Here is an 8,266-nt window from a genome sequence, read left to right as displayed (position 1 = left end):
GCTTCATGCTGGACCTGGGCTCCTGCTGACCTCTGCTGACCTTGCTGCCCGCGTGTGAGCCATCCCGAGCCCACCGCCCCTCCAGATCACCAGCCTCCCAGTCTCTCCGGAGCTAGGGTTCTGTGCATGTTGGTGTGTGTGTGTGTGTGTGTGTGTGTGTGTGTGTGTGTGTTTGAGAGAGAAAAAAAACCCCTCCAGATGGAATTTCAAGTCTGGGGTCTCCAATCAGAGGCCCTCTGCCCCATCCTCAGTACGTTCTCCTCCTCCTCATGGGCCCCATGCGTCCCTCCTGCCTCTCTTTGTTGCCAATCTCCGCCCCCCACTGACGCCCGGGGCCCAAGAGCCCAGACTTCCCGCCCAGACTGTGCGCCAAGATGGGACTGAGGCTGCAGCGGCAGTCCTGCGCGTCCTGCCTAGGTCTCAGGCCCGTGAACTTGACCCTGAGCCCCTCCTCCGCCGTGAACTTGACCCTGAGCCCCGCCTCCGGCCCGGAATGGACTCTAAGCCCCGCCCAGATTGGGGCCGAGCTGGTCAGATGTAAGAGATCTGGGAAGCAAGGCCGCCCGCCCGGGCAGCCACTGTCCCCGCCCCCTCGGTCTCCCGCAAACAAAGGCCCGGCCACTTGGGACGGGACTCTTCCGGGTAAGTGGCCTCCTGGGGACTCTTTAGAGGGAAAGAAGATTCTGCTGTCTTCCTTCTTGCCCCTCCCCCTCCCTAGGGCGCTCAGGCGTTAACCCTCTGAGACCCAGGCCTACTCAGGAATGGAGGGAACCCCCCCACCCTCCCACCTCCGCAAAAAGCAAAGTCTGTTCCTTGGACCTCTGGCCCACTGCTTTTTGATGGCATCCCAGCTGAAGCCTGGGGGTGGACATTGCCCTGACCTCCTATGCGGGCCTCCAGTGACTTCTTGGCATGTCCCCAGTGACTCCTGTCCTCCCTCTTCACACACCCCTCCCCCACTTCCCCCCAACTGTTTTCCCAGGTCAGCCAGGGACCAAGTGGGAAGGGCAGGCTCCAAGGGCCATGCTGTAGAGGAATCCAGCCCTGTGGATCTAGTCCTTGAGGGCAGCTGGTTGAGTTCCACCCACTCCCTCCTGCCAGTGGCCTGACCCAGGGGTTACCCACCATGGGAGTGGCCAAGCCCCAGAGGCTCTCAGAGCCCTGATTTGGGCCCTCCGGTGCAAGTAGGCCCCCTGGTCAACTGCCGCTGGCCTGCTGACCATACCAGGGACCACCTGCTTGCCCAATGGCCCCACCTTCCCAGGTCTCTACTAGTCTGCTGCATCACCCCTGGGGCATCAGAACTCCAGCACTTTTTATTCAGCTGGCATAATGGGCAGCATTCCAGGCAGGGGAGACATCAGCCACCCCTGGGCCTACCGACTGCAGCACTGTGAAAAAGCCCGGCCAGGCCAGGCAGGCTGTGGGGAATGGGTGACCTATGCCCAGTTCCTGGTGCTCCTGGACCAGGCCAACTGTCAGGACAGCCAAACTTGTCACTGGGTGTCTGATAGGGAGCACTGTAGGGCCCAGACGCCCCTGTCTGAGGACTGGGCCTGCCTGCATCCCTTCCCCGAGGCCACCAGGTCATAACCCCTAGGTAAGTTGGTGTTACAAAGGAGGTGGGTCTGCTAGGGACCTGGGCCCAGCCTGGTGCTGGAGAAGGAAGCACCTAAGATCTGGGGATGGTGGGGAGGGGGGAGCTTGGCCCAGCTGCCAGAGCCTCAGGCAGTGCCAGGTTCCGCCGAGATAAGCTTCCAGGCACTTGCAGCGCAGGTATCTGATTCAGCCCACTTGCTTATTTGAGCGAATCCAGAGGAAAAGCTGAGCCATGCACAGTCTGTGGATGGTGACAGGTTGAAGGCATGGACCCCACCTTGGACTTTCTGACTGTCTAGGGGTGGGGCTAGAGCGACCAGGACTTCCCGCCCATGTGAGAGGCCTGTGTTCAAACCCCCACACACCCTACTAAATAAAGCCTGACCTCCCTGCTCCCACCAGTCCCAACTCCACAGTGCTGGAGGATCGGTGTGGAGCACCCTGTGGACACACAGCACAGAGTAAGTGCTCACTGAACTTGACCCAAGCCAGCTCTCAGAGCAGCACTGCGCCCCACTCAGAGTTTCTGCAGGAGTGGCCCACCAGGCCTTCCTTCCCAGGTGCCTGCAAGGGGACTCGAACCGCCACCGTTCAGATCAGCAGCTAATGCACTTACACTCACGGTTTGCACCACCCAGGGGCTCCAGTGTCCACTCCCCTGGTGTCAGGAGTGGAGCAGGCTTCTGGCTCATCTGGGAAGCCACCTGTTTCTGCAGCACCTTGAAACATTCTCTTCCCAGGTCTCAGCGGCCCACCGCCCACAGCCTTCCTCCATTCTTTTCTTCTCCTAAGATAAGTGCCTACTGAGTCCCCCAGACCACGGGGACTCTGATGCAGCCCCTGCTCAAGACAGGTTGCCGCAGGCCCCCTTTAGTGCGGTCAGGATCAGATTCTCTCCAGAGCAGGTATTGCCTCATAGTACTATTGCTGCACAGTTGTCCTTGAATGCCTCTAGAGATGGGCAGCTCACCTCTCTCCTGGTAGTGTGGCTGCAGAAACTGGATACCTGCAAGGGACCCCTGATCCTTGACAGGTGGGCTAGGTCTCCAGGCAGCATCCCTGGCCTGAGCCATCTGGCTTCTCTTGCTGGTTCAGAGGTCCCAAGGATAACTTTTGGGCGTTGGTTCTAGTTTTCAGAAAACCACCTTACAAGTGGCCATGCATGTTTTTACAAGAGCAACCCCCACCCCTTTTTGCCAACAAGACAATTTATAGGTGATGCCCTGGGTGGGCCGCATACCACCACCCCTTACAAACAAGTATCTCTGAGGGGAAGCAGAGATGGGCTTTGACTCTCTGCTGTGGGACAATCCCCCAAAGGACACACTACAATAGGATAAAAAGCTGACTCAGCCCTGGTGATGTAATGGGTTACCTGTTGGGCTGCTAATCACAAGGTTGGCAGTTCAAAACCACCAGTCCTCTGGGGACAGATGAGGCTTTCTACTCTTGTAGAGAGAGACCCTGTCCTATTGGGTCGCTCTGAGTTGGCATCGACTCGGTGGCAGTGAGTTTGATTTTGGTTTTGGAGGTCAAACTAGGAGCCCTGGTGGTATAGAGTAAAGGCTCCCCAACTTATGTGACCCACCTCCCCCTTTTTCAGAAAAAAATTACTCAGCACCCCTCCTCCACCCACAAGTAAAAACGTTTATATTATAGGCCATGATCCAGAATAAACTGTAGGTATTGGCTTTTTCAGGCCCCCCCAAAATTATTTCAGCACCCTCCCCCCCCACACACACGGGTAGTATTATCTCGCACTTGGAGAAACACAGCTTGCCTTACTCGTTGGGCTGCTAATTGCAAGGTCGGCAGTTCAAAACCATGAGCTGCTCTGCAGAAGACCAGGCTCTCTGTTCCTATGAAGATTCACATCCTCAGAAGCTAACAGGGACAATTCTACTCTGGCCTGTAGGGTCACTATGAGTCAAAATGGACTCGATTGGAGTGAGTTCTCTTTCTCTGTCTTCCTTCTCTCTTTTTTGGTTTCAAATCAGGAAACCCGAGAGCTCTGGGTCCAGTCTGACTGAATCTCAAGACAGCAGCAGGAGAACAGAGACCAGTTCCGGGCCCTCCTGAGACTGGGGGCTGTGCAGCTTGGAGGTTCCCACACCCCAAACCAGCCTGCACCGGTGTTCAGGCTGTGCACCCAGCACAGAGGGAGGGGCAGCCAGAGCGCCGAGAAGTCCCTGAGCCTTGAAGGGCGGCACAGCCCAAGAAGTCCTAGAAGCACCCCGACTTCTCGACTTTGTCAGTTGCATCGAGGTGCTTTCCCCATCACTGATGCTGCGTGCTGACTTGACAACCGGCGTGGATCTGCGGCAAAGAAGCTAAGGCGTTTTCAAATCACTCGTGAAACTGAACCACTCTGAGCAATAGCACCCAGGGATGCTTGAGCACCGGTAATATGACCTTTGAGAAAACAGAGGGCCTCAAACACAGAGGCAGCTCAGCCAGACACCCAGCCAGATTCCAAAGAGTACGCAAAATAAGCAATTTCATCACTAACATCAGATGGATCTTGGCTGAAAGCAGGGACGACCAGAAATCCATCGTTTGTGTTTGATGGACTAGGAAAGGCATTTGACCCCATCAATCATCACTAACTACAGACAACATTTCCAAGGAGGGAATTCCAGGGCACTTTGTTGTGCTCACGAGGAGCATGGATGCGGACCAAGAGGCCATTGTTAGAACAGACCAAGAAGATACTGCAGCTCGGTGCTACCGGAGCTGTGCTCTGCACCACAGAACGCAACACTGTCCCGGCCTGTGCCATCCCCACGATTGTCCCCATGCTGGAGCCCATGGTGACAGCCCTTGTGTCAATCCATCTAGTGGAGGCTTTCCTCTTTTCTGCTGCCCCGCTCCTTTACCGAACATGATGTCCTTCTCCAGGGGCCGGTCTCTCCTGACGACATGTCCGAAGTGCGTGAGATGAAGGCTCACCATCCTTAGCTCTGGCCTTACTCTTCCCAAGAGAGATTTGTTGTCCTGGAACTTTGGATTGTGCTTCACCAGCACCATCCTTCAAACGCATCGATCCTTCTTCGATCTTCTTTATTCAGTGTGTTCAACTTTCACATGCGTTGGAGGGAAATGACATGACAATGGCTTGAGTCAGCAGCACCTGAGTCCTCAGAGTAACCTCCTTGCTTAGCAACACTTCAGAGAGGTCTTGTGCAGTAGATTTGCCCCAAGCAGGGAGAGACTGCCTGGTTTAAAACCAGGAAAGGTGTCTCTCTGGACTGAAGACTCTCCCCAGCCTTCATCAGTCTGTGCGCTGAGCAAATAGTTGGAGCCGCTGTACTATATGAAGAAGTCAGCATCAGGATTAGAGGAAGGCTCATTAACAATCTGGATATGCAGATGACACAACTTGGCTTATTGGAAGCCAAGAGAACTTGGAGCATTTCAGTGATGAAAACCAAAGCCTACAGCCGTCCGTATGGATTACACTTCGATGTAAAGAGAACAAAAATCCTCACACGGGACCAATAAGAAATGTCTGCCGTTGTTAGAGGCCATCGAGTTGGTTCCGATCCACAGCGACCCCATCGCTGCGTAACGAAAAGAAACACTGCCTGTCCTGCGCTGACCAGTGCTTGATCCCATTGTTGCAGCCACTGTGTCCGTCCGTCTTCACCACGGTCTTTTCACTACCCCTCCCTTTACCAAGCGTGATGTCCTTTTTCAGGGACTGGTCTCTCCTGACAACATGTCTAATGAACATGCGATGCCGTCTCCCCAGCCTTCCCTCTAAGGGGCATCATAAAAAGAGAGACATCACACGACACAGAGCAACGATCAAAGTAGTCAAAGCTTTCGTCGTGCTTGGGCCTATAATCAGTATCTTTGGAAGCAGCGGTCAAATGATTTATTGCAAAGCCAATCTGCTACAAAAGGCCTCTTTAAAGGGTTACAAAGCACAGATGTCACTTTGAGGACTCAGGTCACCCTGGTCCAGGCCGTGGTCTTTTCAATCACATCCTAGGTGTGCAAAAGGAGGCGTGGGAAGAACTGATGCCTATAAGTGATGGTGTTGGAGAAGAATATTAAGGATCCCATGGACGGCCAGGAGGACAAGGAAATCGCCTTGGGGAACTACGACTAGAAATTCCTCAGACGCGAGGGTGACAAGACTTCATCTTACATACTTGGGCCACATGGTCAGGAGGGACCGCTTCCCGGAGAAGGGCATCAGAGTTGGCTTAGTCAGAGTCTGAGAAAGTGGAGAACCCGGTCCTGGGAAATGAGTGGCCACAGTGGCCGTGGCAATGGACTCACACATGGGCGCAGGACCCAGGAGTGCTCCATCCCACGGTCCGCGGGGCTCTGTGAGTCGGACCGACGCAAAGGTGCCTCAGCACAGCCAGGAACCACAGAAGAGCTTAGCATCTGATGATATGCGCCATTCTAAGGCCTGCTTGTTTCAGTGAACGTTTTTATTGTACCTCCTCCCCTAAGTCAGAAAATGTTATCCTACAAGTACTCTTGTAGTGACTACTCGAGAAGCCCTGGTGGTTATACTACGGACCGCCAACCTCTAAGTCAGCTGTTTGAAACCACCAGCCGCGCTGAGGGAGAAAGACTGAGCTTCCTGCTTCCGTAAAGAGTTACTGTCTCTGACACCTGTAGGGGCAGTTGTGCTGGTCCTACGGTGTCGCTATGAGTGAGGTTTATTATTACTATTTAAGATGCCTTTGGATCTGTTTTCTTAACCAGCCCCTAACTATTGGACATTTACTTTAGTTCCAATTCTGCCTATCATGACTAGCATCAGGAGGAACATTTCTGCCTGCATTTCTGATGGTTTCCTGAGGGCGTGAGACGACGGAGCAACACGGAGAGTCAAGCGCTTATGCGAAGAAGGTTGTAGTTCCAGAAGCCTCTTGGGGTTGTCTCCGAAAACCTTAGCTCAGCCTTAGCCCTAGCCTGCAGGTGGCAACAAACAGCTCCAACGTAGCAGCCATTGCGAGAATGGCACAGGGCTGAGAAGTGGTTCATTCTGTTACAGGCATCACCATGCGTCAGAACCAAGTCAGTGGCTCCTAACAACACCACAGCAACGTATAGCAAGTAGGCTGCTTCAGCCACTGAGCCAGGGCCTGCCATGAAATGACCCTTTGCCTGCCGCCCACTCATGGATGAGTAAACCTCAAAAAATGGTGGCACCCTTTATGATCCAAGGATCGCACATAATAAAATCCCAGATGAGAGGAGGGAGTTGTATGATAGTCTGAATTCTGAGCACCCAGTTTGCAGAAGGCTGTGGATGACAGGGAAAGTCCAGAATCCATTTGTAGAGTCACCATGCAGATGAAGCCTCTGTTGGATTCCCTCAGACCATTGGCCAGGGATGGGAATGGCCTTGCTCTCAGAGTGTATTGGAAAGGGGATTGCTGAAGATATCGCTGGGTTAAAATTTAACATCTTATCATTTGCTTTCCCTTTGACCCATTTTAAATTTGTTTCAGTTTCTATCATTTTCTACTTTCTTTTGGATCAAGATTTCATTTTGTTGGCTTTGTTGTTGTTTGTTTCTTTTTGGTATGATTTTCCTTATATGAAATCCAAGGTAGGTAATCCATGGAGACCGTAACTAGATGAGTAGTCCCTTAGGGTTCTGACAGGGAGGTTGGGGGGCTAGGGAGAGTATAGTAATGGGTACACAAATGAACAAAATATTCTAAAATTGATTGTGGTGATGATTTCACGACCTTTTAAAACAGATTTAAAACCTTTCATTGTGTAGTATGTGAATTAAATGTGAATAAAATTATTTTAAAAAAGAAGAAATGGTGGCCAGGAGGAGGAGGAGGGCAGGGAGGAAGAGGGGAAAAGGTGGAGGACAAAGGAGGAGGAGGGAGAGGAGGAAGAGGGGAGGAGGAAGGGTAGCAGCAGCCAGGAGGGAAGGGTGTTGACCAATCGTGATAGGAAAGCTCTTTAGGACATCCTCCCACTTCATTGAAGGCTCCAGTAGACCCTGTATGGCCCAGGCCCGGCCCAGCACTGGCCACAGCCCAGGAGTCGTGCGCATAGAGTGACCATGAACGTACCTGGCCTTGTCCTGGTCCTTCGGAGGCACCTGGGCATGCTGCTGGAGGGTGCTTCTATTCTACTGACCACAAACAACAGGACCTATACATCACAGGTGGGTGGCCTGGCTGTCATGTTCTGTAGGTCTGAAGACAAGGCAGCCCTCCCAGAGGCTCATGGGACTGATTCCTTTGGAGCCCAAGTTGCTTCCAGCTCCTAGAGGCTGCCCACAGACCCTGGGCTGTGGTCCCTCCTCCCTCTGCACAGTCAGCCATGGTTGGCCAAATTCCCTCCTTCCAGCTCCTTTCTCCCACTCACTGGCAACTGGAATTCATCTCTTATCTCGAGTTCCTCTTCCATCTCTCCCAAGTCCCAGCCTGGGGTCTCAGACATGCCCACAGGTGCCATGGAAGGGTCTGGAGAAATGGGGGACCATTGAGACCTTGTCCAGGATCCCACATTCTTCACACCAGGCGCTCCTGAGCTGCCCTGTGGGGTGGAAGCTTTGGAGGGACATCTAGTCAGAGGATCCCCGACCCAACTGCAGGTCAAGGGAGGCGAGATGGGAAACTGACATTTACAGGGCAACTTCCATATACCAGCCTCTACTATGTGGACCAAACCCACT

At 53.3% G+C, this 8,266-nt stretch overlaps 1 long non-coding RNA gene across 1 annotated transcript; it reads left to right on the top strand.

The window, feature by feature from the left end:
* The first annotated feature begins 295 nt into the window (after positions 1–295).
* On the top strand, positions 296–7,344 carry LOC142451789 (uncharacterized). Its single transcript, XR_012784997.1, has 2 exons — positions 296–642; positions 3,597–7,344. It is a non-coding gene; the product is annotated as an uncharacterized LOC142451789 (long non-coding RNA).
* Positions 7,345–8,266: the final 922 nt, after the last annotated feature.

The sequence above is a fragment of the Tenrec ecaudatus genome, chromosome 6, assembly GCF_050624435.1.
Source record: "Tenrec ecaudatus isolate mTenEca1 chromosome 6, mTenEca1.hap1, whole genome shotgun sequence".
NCBI lineage: Eukaryota > Metazoa > Chordata > Mammalia > Afrosoricida > Tenrecidae > Tenrec > Tenrec ecaudatus.
This window is presented reverse-complemented; position numbering and strand designations above follow the sequence as displayed.